The sequence below is a fragment of the Sprattus sprattus genome, assembly GCF_963457725.1.
Source record: "Sprattus sprattus genome assembly, chromosome: 4".
NCBI classification, from domain to species: Eukaryota; Metazoa; Chordata; class Actinopteri; order Clupeiformes; family Clupeidae; genus Sprattus; species Sprattus sprattus.
Genome location: NC_137923.1, coordinates 8,201,383 through 8,214,988, shown reverse-complemented (window position 1 = coordinate 8,214,988; position 13,606 = coordinate 8,201,383). Strand labels below are relative to the sequence as shown.

General features: G+C 38.6%; 1 gene segment (V, D, J or C); it reads left to right on the top strand.

The window, feature by feature from the left end:
- Positions 1-12,909: 12,909 nt before the first annotated feature.
- Positions 12,910-13,377, top strand: LOC308363330 (T cell receptor alpha variable 36/delta variable 7-like). The segment is given in 2 exons: positions 12,910-12,949; positions 13,043-13,377.
- Positions 13,378-13,606: the final 229 nt, after the last annotated feature.

Here is a 13,606-nt window from a genome sequence, read left to right as displayed (position 1 = left end):
GTATTAATTTGGGTAATACAATCACATCAAACCAAAATCAAAGTTACGCTGAAGACGGATCAAATGTCACCTTATCCTGCAACTACTCTACAACAGACAGTGGTGCAACACTACAGTGGTATCGCCAGTATCCCAGATCAGCTCCTCAGTTCCTCGTGATCATGCTACACAGCACTGGACAACCCCAAAGGTCAGAAGTAGATCCTCGTCTGATGGTGAAACAAAACAAAGAGAAAACTCAAGTCTTTCTGGAGATCTCCTCTGTTCAAGTCTCTGACTCTGTACTGTACTACTGCGCTCTGAGGCCCACAGTGACACAAAACCACAGACTGCCATACAAAAACATGACTGCACTGAGGGAGAAGGAATCTGTGAATAGATCAGTGCCTGCAATATAAAAATTCAAATACTGGTCAAGAATGTATCCAATGTCTTTATCTTTGTGTTTTTTATAACCTGACATTGAACAATGTCTGTCAAGTGTACTTCGCAATTAAGATCAGTCAATGCACACTGATACAGACGTCACCTAATCCAAATATACAATGACCACAATGACAATTAAATAGAACAACATACGTCCAATTATGAAAATGAAGCATAATAAAATGTCTCCTTCTCTCACACCTCTTTTATCCAACAGGTGCACTTAATATGCCACACTGACACATCCTGTCATTTATAAATGTCTATCATTAGCTATCTGTGAAGAGTGCTTATGTCTGTGAATCGGGGCTATCATCTCTCAGGGAATCTCAGGGTGCCATCTATTTTCCTCTTCAGTGTTCAGAAGTGTATTCAATCAATCCTACTCTGTCTTGATGTCGACACCACACAAAGATAAATGTAGATCTTCCCTGTGAGTGCAGTTGTGCAGGTCAATTTAGATTTTTGCAAATGTGTCGGCAAGACATTTCCCAGTAACGTGTCCTTTTAAACAAAAACGCATTTAGTAACACTTCTATCTATAAATCCAGGAATCTCTGTGTGTCTGTCAGTCAGTCTGTCTAGGGCGTATCTCCCTGACGGTAGTTACGTTAGTTATGAGATTTCGCATGTAGCTTACGCATGTCATGAACCTGTGCATCCTTGATTTTGAAGATTTTTGAAAATCATAGTTCGCGAGCTATTTGTATTTTACCGTTTCCTGTAGGCACTAATGGGTTATCGTTTCCCGTAGCACCGAAATGACGTCACAAATTACGTCACAAACAATATTAGCGGTATTAAAACTATCCTGCCTTCACTCAAAGTTCAGAATAGCGTTGGATACGATAAGGAGGTCCGCATTCAAATTCTTCTTGGTGAACAGATACAGACTTTTGCTCAGGTAATCTTAAGACAGTGATTGATTTTATTTATCCGTTTATATAAGCTTCTTTACATTAAGTTTCAAAGTAATGTCTAGAGTTGTACAGTCATCTAACAGACAGGGAATAGTAATCCACGCGTAATCCAAACGCAAACGATAAAATAGAAATATCTCGCGAACTATGAATTCAGAGAGAGAGTTGTATAGAGTAAAATTCATGCGCTTTGCATATGCCATGAATAAGTGCTGTAATAACAGTTACATTTCATCCATGCTTATGAAATGAGTTTGCCAAGTTGTAAGTCAAATAAGTGCAGAAATGTACTGTAAAAATACGCTATACTAATAAACAATATGAATATTTTGATAAGCCTCGGAGGCTTTCAGATTGTCCATTGCATTCCCATCTGTTGCTATGGAGTCCACGAAATACGCGCAAATCTCGCTGTAAGTTATGTTGGGCCCACGTCGTCATGTTATCCTCCCAGTCCTGCACTGAATTCGGGTGGGGGATAGTAATGCCATCTCAAGTCAGAGTATTTAAATTGTGGTCCCATTGTAAGGACATAATTAGATTACGATCTGTCTTAGAATGGGCTGTCAAAGCTAGCATCATCAAAGTCATACAGTAGCCTACAGTACAGTAGGCTACATACAATAAAATGACCCTACATTTGAGTCCAACTGCATGACCATTCTTACCCTACACTTACCCTTACAATAAAGAAGTGATCCTATTTTAACCATAACTTCATTTTAAATAATTTCTTTCTTTATGACATTTAGTTTATAGTTTAGACAGCAACTTCGACATCTATATTCAACTGCATCCACTACATAATCTCAAACTTTATTTCTTGGTATATCTCCAAAAAGGCTAACATTAAAACATTTCTTAATGAAAAGGAAACATGCATCACAATAATACTTCAGTGTAACCTGTACCTATGTGGAGTGCAAATATGTCTTGCTATTACACTACCCAACAGCTACACCTACGTCTGCTAACACTACAGAATGCATGATTCCTACGGGCACTGCACTAGTACTTTTTAATTACGATGTTAAATAGTTGGCCTGAGGTGGCTGAGATGTAGTGCAGTAATAAGGGACATGACCACTGGATGGCAGCATCATTCTGTATATTGTGATCAGTTTTAAACTAAGAGACTGAACACATCCTTCTCACAGTTTAGAGCTGGTGGGAGAGTTCAGCCTACAGTTTTGACATCATGCTGCATCACAACTTGAAGTGACTGAGGTAGTATCTTACATAACTATTCTGTCTACAGTGAACATATAGAAGTGTTCCCTGTCTGTCAGTGAGATACAATTCAGCAGTGCCATCACACAGACACAATCATGAATGAAAAGGTAAACATGCTGCTTATAGGCCTACTTGTATTATTTTCCACAGGTAAGATATTTAAGATGTTTAAATCTGACTCTATCATCACTGATGTTTCCATGTTAGTATAATCAAACATCCTCAGTCCTCAGTAAATCAGGTTCATCAGCAGGAGTCCCATGTGATCAGTTTTGAAGGAGAAACAGTGATCCTGCCCTGTGTATATGAGAACTCTTCTACTAATCCCAACCTGTTCTGGTACAAACAGAGACCAAAGGATTTCCCCAAATTTATACTGAGAAGAGATAAATATGGCTCTGGAGATAATGGCACTGAGTTTAATGAGAGATTACACTCCACACTAAACTTCTCCTCCAGCTCAGTTCCACTGATCATCCAGAATCTACAAGTGTCTGACTCTGCTGTGTACTACTGTGCTCTGAGGCCCACAGTGACAGCAGTGTAATACAGCATGCTACAAAATCCTCCTCTCTCTCTCTTACTCTCAGTCTCTCTCTCTCTCTTTCTCTCTCAAACCAGTAGTAGTATTTGAGATGTTTCTAATCTATTCATCACAACTGGTGCTAATTGAACCAAATACTACTAATAGTACTACTACTGGTATTACTACATTATAAAAAAGGAGTTGTAAAATATTAAATGAAATGAAATACTACATGCTACCTGAACTACAACACTGAGCCCTCATTTTCCTTATGGCATTGCTCATTAAGAGTATTGGTTCAGAGATCCCTGTTTGACACTAAGACTACTTTCAACTGTTCCATTCACACATAATCATGATCATAATCTTTTTCTTCTCTCATGTCACTCACATAGGATAACTATTCAAATCATCATCACTGATGTTGTCGTGTTGGTGTGATGAATAATTATAAGAGTTGTAGTATGTTTAAGGTCAATATAATTGATCTTTATAACTGCAAGCTATGTATGCTGCTCGTGTCTCAAAGAAACTAGAAACATTCATCTTCTACTGTTCTCTGAGGCCCTCATTGACTGTTATCTAACACCACGATAAAAAAAGCCTGTTTGAGATGTTTCTCTTCCTTTCTCGCATCATCAAATTATACAAACAAAAAATTATCCTCAGCACAAACAATCACAGACAGTCTTAAAGAAACTGGAACTTTAACTGAAACAAAATTATGGTATTAAAAACATGAGTATGAAAAGCCATTCTTACTCACTGTCTTAGTAATCAACACTGGAGACAATCTTTAGTTAATCCACTTGGAGTATCCCTCAGTACCTGAACAGCAGCACAATTTCTAACATTCAGTAAATAGCAGAAGAGACAAAAAGATAAAGAGGTCAAAACAAACTCTAGAATGTTTGCCTGCTGCTGCTTATTATGACATAAACATGAACTTTCTCTGACATCACAAAGAACACACTGATAATCCAAAACAAAAAGGAAGCCTTTGCGATAAGCCATGCAATAAGTTACTACCTACTTGCTCTCTTACAGAGGATCTACATTTGAAGTACCAGCTATTTGCTCCAGAAATTTGGACATAGTAGCAGTAGCCCATGTTTAAACTGTTTACTGTACACAGTCTCATTCATGAGTTAAACGAGACAGTTTGATTGAACTGGAGATGCCTACATGACATGAAATTATCTTCATACACCAGAGGAATATGAGTGTCAGAGTTGTGTAAGCTGCACTCTTTGCCGTGTTGTGAACCTTGCTGACTTTACTGCGCTGCTCTTTTCAGCACTACTCTTCAAAGCCATGTAATGACAAATATTCAGGATATATTCATGTATGCACTTTATACCATGTGGTAACATTGTTATTCTGGTGTAATGAATTGTCATTTCAAAAGTCTGTTTGTCTGGCAATCAATGAGGTTTCATTAAAAAAAAGTTTAAAACCTTTTTCTCATCCACAAGGAGGCAACATTGCACTTCCCTCCTCAGAAAAACCAGTAGAGCATATTAGCATCTGTTATGAAATTAAGCCTATAGAAACACTCTGGAAACCCAAGAGAATCTGTGGATGAAAGGAACTGTTAAACCATGGAAGGTAGCCTGGGGAAACTATTTATCATTACTTTATTTTATATTGGTAGGTGTCCTAATCATTTTCAACATTCCATTGAAGTAACATATGGTGCTGCTAGAAGTTGTTTAACTTGTTCAATGGTTGTGATTTCAAAATGCAGAATTGAAGACTCTTTTGATCAGCCAGGAGGATTTCTCACTGCCTCTGAGGGAGAGTCAGTAACTCTCCCCTCCCCTGTATCTACACCAGCACCAGCAAAGGACTGGCCTACCTGTTCAGAAACCTCACGGAATTCCTGCATACATAGTGTCTAACTCTGCTGTGTACTACTGTGCTCTGAGTCCCACAGTGACAGCTGCACACACAATGCTCATACAGAATACATAGGCTTCCCTTTAACTAACTATTAAACTAACTATTAAACTATTTATCATTACTTTATTTTATAATGGTAGGTGTCCTAATAATTTTAAACATTCCATTGAAGTTACATATGGTGCTGCTAGATGTTAGAAGTTATGTGTTCAACTTGGTCAATCGTTATGATTTCAAAATGCAGAAGTGAAGACTCTGTTGATCAGCCAGGAGGATTTCTCACTGCCTCTGAGGGAGATTCAGTAACTCTCCCCTGTGCCTACACCAGCACCAGCACAGGAGTGGCCTACCTGTTCTGGTACCAACAAAAACCTCATGGAATCCCTGCATACATACTGTGGAGATATTCCACATCAGGGTCTATTGTGAAACATTCAAAGATAGATTTTTAGCCAATCTCACCTCAAACTCAGTTCCTCTGCACTTAGTTCAATGAAAGATTTCACTGCCAACTAAATGTCACCTCCAGCTCAGTTCCTCTGATCATCCAGAATCTGCAAGTGTCTGACTCTGCTGTGTACTACTGTGCTCTGAGGTCCGCAGTGACAGCTGCACACACAATGCTCATACAGAAAACAAATGCTTCCCTTTGAACTTTTCTTCAAGAAATTATTCTTCATGAAAATGTAAAGCAGAAATTGGGATATAAATCACAGGAAACAATCAAAGAGTAAAGAGATAATTTAAGCCATTGAGGATAAATACTTTGAATGACTAAGACAGGCGACTGAAAGACTTGTCCAATGATTGTCCAGTTATTCTGGTTCTGATATGCCAAGATGATAATGCAGTTGACCAGAATATGTGGAATTACTCCATTAGTAGAATTACTATACTACTGTGTTACTATCCTGACCAGTAAAGGCACAGTGCAGCTCATGACCAATCCTCTCTACCAGTCAGGGGAGGAGCTGAACAGACTGACAGCATCATGGTGAGATCTGATGAAAGTGCCTGAGTGGAAAGAACTGAATACTAACAGATCTGCATACCAGCCTCACACATGAACTACACTATGTGCTCTACCATGATGATTCCTCTAATAGTGATACTGTTTTCAACCTTCTTGGGTAGGAGACATTCCCTTTCCACACTCACTAGTTATTTTTAATTCAATAATTGACAATTAACCAAATACAGATGGTCAGTGTCTTATTCTAATTCATGTGCAATCAATCTTCATTCATAGGTAGCAGTGTTGGAAACCTTATTGCTCCAGACACTGCTGTGAATTTTGCTATGGCAGGAGAAAATGTTTTTCTCTCCTGCACATACAATGGAACTAACTACGGTCTGCACTGGTATCGCCAGTTCCCCCTGACTGTGCCACAGTTCCTAATTCTTGATTATCAGGGTATTATTACTAAAGCGACTCCCCCTGTTCCTGGGATATCAATAAAACATGACAAGACAGCAAGGCAGCTGTTCCTGAATATCTCATCTGCTGAAGTCTCAGACTCTGCTGTCTACTACTGTGCCATGGAGCCCACAGTGTCAGGAAACCCAGCTGCACTGAACAAAAACCCTCACAGCTAAGATGGAGGAAAAAGGCATACATATATTCTTGAAAAGGCACTGTGCACTTGAAATAATTTTTTCATGTTTCAGCATACTTATTTGTTAAAACGGGTTGGCACTGTCATGAAACTAGCTGTTTATTTGAATTACACAAAGGCACCATATTTTTAAATGACCAAAATTAATACATAATAAATTGCACTGATAGCTTATTAATGGAACAGACTTAGCTGGAGGGTCTCTGTGAGTGCACTTATACTACAAAGAAATGCAGGGCACCTGCCTGGAAGTCTATGAAGTGCAGATCTGGATGCTCTTTTATTACAAACATGGCACAGTGGGACATTGTGCCTAAATTTGTTCCATTATTACACCCATCACAGTCAGTGTTAAAGCGCAGTACAGATCAGTTGAATCTCACCTAATGACTTCTGGCAGGAAAGCTGCTCACACCTGCTGATTTATGTGTGATAAGGTGAAGGTGGAGCTTTGTGTAGTCTGAGAGCTGCATTTCGGTGTCAACCATTCAGTGTTGGATTTACTTTCTTGAAGCAGCCCACACCATGTTGCTGTATGGACTTATCTTGTTCAGTGCAACAGCAGGTATGAATTCTAACTATAAGATGTAGATAGTTTGCAATAGGACATAAGTGCACAGATGTTTTCAACAGTAAATCAGCAGTATAATTATTATTCTATATTTCAGTTATTTCATATACCTTCCAATATTTTCTGTCTTTTCCAGGTATTAATTTGGGAAATAAAATCACATCAAATCAAAATCAAAGTTACACTGAAGACGGATCTAATGTCACCTTATCCTGTAGCTACACTGCCTCCAGTAGTGAAACTGTACAGTGGTATCGCCAGTATCCAAGATCAGCACCCCAGTTTCTCTTGTTCATCACTAGTCCTGATAAGACAGAAAAATCAGACTTAGAACCACGATTCTCTGGGAGAATAAGGAGAGGAATCAGATGTTTCTGGAGCTCTCCTTTGCTAAACTCTTAGACTCTGCTCTCTACTACTGTGCCCTGAGGCCCACAGTGAAGGAAACTGGCAAACTGTCTTACAAAAACTGACATGACGTGACATGAGATGACACATCATACCTCACTCTCCTTCCAAAAACTTTACACAGAGCTGTAACACCCCGCATGTATTTAAGACATTAAATAAATACATTAATTTGTATTATAAACCCATCCATACATTATGATTCCATGAATAGTCACTATTGTAAACATCAATACCTTCATTTGTGGGTTTGTAAAGTAACTGAACCTCTGTAAGAGCCAATGTCTACCACTGAATCATAAGAAATACTAGGAATAGTTTTTTTGTACTGTCCGAATACATCTTGTATTCAGCCTTTTCAATAATATGTTTTTTGTTTTTACACAAGACAGAATACAATGCTTCCCTTGGACTGCAATACCACTGGGAACCATGATGGGGCAGCATTTCAACACTTAACACTTTCAACACTTCCCACAAACCTTGTTGAGTTTACTATGCTGCTCTATTCACAGCCATTGCAGGTAACATTTATACATTTAATACACATTAACATGATTTTTCTTTCTGAAGGCAAACATCCAGGAACATTAATTTATGCATTTCATACCAGGTGGTAACATTGCTAGCGTGGCATAATGAATTTTCATTTAAGAAAATGGACATGTTGGGCAATCATGAGAATTAATTCTAAAAAGCTTCAAACCCTTCTTCATCCACAAGGTGGCAACATTACACTTCGTTCCTCAGAAAGACCAGTACATACAGTATTCAAATCTGTTATGTTATTAAGCATGTAGAAACACTTTGGATCCACAAAACTGCTAGGAATTAGTGTTGACACACTGACAAGAGAATCTGTTGATGAACATCGGACCTGTTATACCATGGAACCTAGCCTGGGGAAATTATTTCTCATTACTTTATTTTATTTTGGTAGGTGTCCTTACCACTTTCAACTTTCAACTGAAGATACATGATGTACTGCTAGATGTTGTAGATGTTATTTGTTCAACTTAGTGGTTTTTATGGTTTCAGAATGCAGAAGTGAAGACTCTGTTGGTCAGCCAGGAGGATTTCTCACTGCCTCTGAGGGAGATTCAGTAACTCTCCCCTGCACCTACACCAGCACAGGACAGGCCTACCTGTTCTGGTACCAACAGAAACCTCATGGAATCCCTGCATACATACTGTGGAGATATTTAACATCCGGGTCTAATGATGAAACATTCAAAGAGAGATTTGAGGCCAATCTCACCTCAAACTCAGTTCCTCTGACCATCCAGAATCTACAAGCGTTTGACTCTGCTGTGTACTACTGTGCTCTGAGGCCCACAGTGACAGCTGCACACTCAGTGCTCATACAAAAACATAGGTTTCCTAGTCACATGGACAGTATCTATTGATAGAGGTGTTCTTTCTGTTTAAAGAGTGTGATACTGTATTACTATAACAAGTTGATTTTGACAAGTTGATAAAAGGGTGACAAACTATCTCACGCCATTCATATGAACTAATTACTAAGTTGTTGATGATAAACTATTCATTTGAAGAAAATGTAACTTTTCCTTGAGAAATTATATTTTTTGGAAGTTTAAAATAGATAGATAGACACTTATACACCTCACCGACATACATACATAAATCACAAAAATATACGTAGGGAGAACATAATAACACAGAGTGTTTACTGATACAGTAATTTGTGTGACCCTATGATACAGAATACAATGATACAGAATACAATGATTGTGATTGTCGGCTGTTTAGGAGGGAAGTGTTCTTGTGCTGCTGGTGTGGATAGATCAAACAAATATAATGGTATTGTGCTTGTGTGGATGGATAGTGCAAGATAGTGTTGTTGTGCTTCTGTGTGTGTGTGTGTGTGTGTGTGTTTGCAAAGAGCAAAGTGATAGTTCAGAATATTTAAGAAGGTACGTCTGTGCACGAGGCTGAGATGAGATGAGCAGATCAGGGGAGGGCAGACTGAGGTAGTGATTGGGACATGGATTTAAATCCCAGGAAACCATCAAATAGCAAAGGGATCATTTAAGCCATTGAGGATTAATACTCTGAATAGCTAAGAGAGGCCACTGAGAGAATTGTCAAAACCAGAGTCATTATGAAACAAAGGTCCAAAAGGTTGGTTTACAAAGATGATAATGCAGTTAACCAGAATATGTGGAATTACTCCATTAGTAAAATTACTACACAACTGTGTTACTATCCTGACCAGTAAAGGCACAGTGCAGCTCATGACCAATCCTCTCTACCAGTCAGGGGAGGAGCTGAACAGACAGACAGCATCATGGTGAGATCTGATGAAAGTGCCTGAGTGGAAAGAACTGAATCCACACAGCTCTGCATACCAGCCTCACACATGAACTACACTATGTGCTCTACCATGATGATTCCTCTAACAGTGCTTCTGTTTGCAACCTTCTTGGGTAAGAGGACTTATATTTTATCAACATATTGCACTACAGTATCAAATAACAGAACATATTTAAAAATAATAAATGTATTATTATGACGTACTGATATATGTGTTAAACCCTCTAATAAAAGGTAAGGGTGCTGGCAACTCTATTGTCCCCAACACTGCAGTGAAGCATGCAATAGAAGGAGAAAATGTTCAGCTCATCTGCAAGTACAACGGATCTGTTGACAGTCTGCACTGGTATCGCCAGTTTACTGACTCAGTACCACAGTTTCTCATTCTGGATTATAAAGGCTACATAAACAATGCAACTCCTCCTGTTCCTGGAATATCAATCAAGCATGACACAACAGCAAAGCAAGTTTCACTGGAGATCTCATCTGCTGAAGTCTCAGACTCTGCTGTCTACTACTGTGCCCTGAGGCCCACAGTGTCAGGAAACCCAGCTGCACTGAACAAAAACCCCCACAGAAGATGGAGGAAAAAGGCATACAGATATTCTTGAAAAGGCAGGGTGCACTGGAAATAATTTTTTCATGTTTCAGCATTCTCATTTGTTGAAACGGTTTGACTCCCACCCGTTTCCATCAAGCACGAGTCAACAGAAAAAACAAACATTTTCTAGACATCAATCAACACATCTAATGGGAAAAAAGTCAATTGTAATCAGATTAAAGAAAAAACACAATAACACAAAACAAAAGTAGCATTGTCAGACTATCTATTCACTATTGTAAATTATTGTCAGTAAAACACAGTCCCTATCTATGAAACAAATGGTCACTGATTTTCCTCTTCATACCTTCACACAGAGACCCCTATGGAGAGACACTACAGCTACTCTGGCATGGTTCACATCTGAAATTATATTTGTAACAAAGATGCGTTTTGTGAACCTTGTGTGAGTTTACTATTCCATCAAGGAGGGCTCTCAGCTGAAGCCTCAGATCCAGTCAGTCCAGATGTCCATTGAGAGACTTTTGGTGTGATTCTTTTTTTGCTTTTAAAAGCTTGGCAAATGTTGCCATTGCTGAGACCATATGCCAACATTATTTTTTTTAAACATTACTTCCAGTAAATGACCTCTTTGTATATAGTTTTTTTTGTAATTGTATATTCTGTAGGTTCAGTATAATGACAACACATTAAGCCAAAATAAAGTTTGGTGAAATCAGATTTTCATGTTGAAGTGTCATCTTTCTTCTCATCTGAGTATCCGTAGAACACTGTATAAGCCAAACTGTTTAACTGTTAATACATTTGAATAGGACCATGTTATGAGGTAAACAATTTTCATGTTCCTTTAATCTCAGAAGCCTTCTACGTGCAACATTAATTTATGTCCAATTTATATTAAAAAAATAATAATAACATTCTCAGACTGACGCATACACTTCTAGCCAACCTATAATGTTGCTTTAGGAGCATGGAGGTAGTAGCTCTATTCAGTGCTAATCTCCATAGACATAGCAGGTAACATTTATAAATGAGTTGCATTTTTAATTTAATCCATTATGGAAGACTGAGTAAAAGCCACCAATAAAAAACCCTGTTGCTTTTCAGTTAGACCATAGCCAGGGCAAACATCTCAAATCATAAAAGGGAAACAACACGTAAGAAGAGGATAAACCATTCACTAGTCCAGGTGCTTAATGCTTAACATATATTTTAGCAGTACAATTATCAATTTGAACTCACTTAAGATCATTACTGAGCTCAAATAATAAGGCTTTCAAACTGCCGAGAGAAGACCGTGAAAACATGATTAATTACAACAAAAATATGTTGCCATGCTTTAATTCTCATTTTTACCACAAGGAGGAGTCATGTGTCAGTGGTGTGTCAGTCATAAGGGAGTCTCCTGCAAGTCTCCTCAGAGTCAGACTGATCACATAACTTCAGTCAGTGTTTCATGCCACACATGATGCCCCTTACATGCTACTGGAAGAGAATATTTTTCAGCATAGCTACCTATTGTAGCGGTACTCTGGTGATGACATTTACAATGTTACTCTACAGAGTGTTTTGGCTCAGTATCTTAGCAGGTACCTACAAAATGAACAGAAATGTGGATCTCAAAGGGCACTGTATTTTGACAAATCATCTACAAATTATTTTACATTTGAGATGACATTTGACTATAGTTCGTTCTTTCTCTTTTTAGATGTCTGTATGGGAAATAAAATCACTCCAGACAGAACTGAAGTCTCAATAGAGGAGGAATCTAATGTCACCTTATCCTGCAGCTACTCTTCAGCATATGCTCTACAGTGGTATCGCCAGTATCCCAGATCAGCTCCTCAGTTCCTCCTGCTTATGCTACACAGCACTGGACAACCCAAAAGGTCAGAAGTAGATCCTCGTCTGATGGTGAAACTAAACAAAGAGAAAACTCAAGTCTTCCTGGAGATCTCCTCTGTTCAAGTCTCTGACTCTGCACTGTACTACTGTGCTCTGACGCCCACAGTGACACAAAACCACAGTCTGCCATACAAAAACATGACTGGCACTGAGGGATGTGAATGTGAACGCATGTGAAATGCATGTACACAATACATTTACACCTACTGGCATTCACTGCAACAATTGGGACTCCTCTGTTCAAGTGTAACTTAACTGCTTATTATCTAGAATCTATTTACCTAACATTTACTCCAAACACTTATAACACACATGAAATACAGACATAACCTTTCCTAAGCAAACTATGTGGAAATGTACCAGTCAGCTTCTCACGCAGCCTTTCCTGTTTAGACAAGAGGGAGGAGCTAGAAAGATAAGATTGTGATGCCTTCATGGTGCCTACCCATGAGAATCTTGAAAGGACTGACATTCAAGTTGTGTAGACCTTAGCTTTGCACTCCACAATGATCTTCTTTCTGGGCATATTACTCATGGACCTTTCAGGTAAACACAAAATCAAAGTCAAATAATGAAGAAACAGTCATAAGGGAATGAAACAATATAGCATGTTTTAGCATGTTTTTTTTCTCTGTACAGGTAAAACCTCTGGGAATAAAATCACTCCGAACAGTGTTGAACTCAACACAGTGGAGGGAGAAAATGTAACCCTCTCCTGTAACTACAGCTCTGCAAACTCTCTACAGTGGTATCGCCAGTATCCAAGATCAGCACCCCAGTTTCTCTTGTTCATCACTAGTCCTGATAAGACAGAAATATCAGACTTGGAACAGCGATTCTCTGGGAGAATGAATAAGGAGAGGAATCAGATGTTTCTGGACATCTCCTCTGCTAAACTCTCAGACTCTGCTCTCTACTACTGTGCCCTGAAGCCCACAGTGAAGGAAACTGGCAAACTGTCATACAAAAACTGACATGACGTGACATGAGATGACATACATCATACCTTACTCTCCTTCTGCACAGAGTGGTAACAACCCACAGATATTAAAATAAATAAATTAATACACACATTTTTATTATAAAAATATCCATGCATTATGATTACAGAGATAGTCATAACATTACTTCAATTCCATCATTGTAAAGTAACCTCTGAAAGAGCCAATGTCTACTAGTGAGTCATAAGAAAAAAATTGAAAA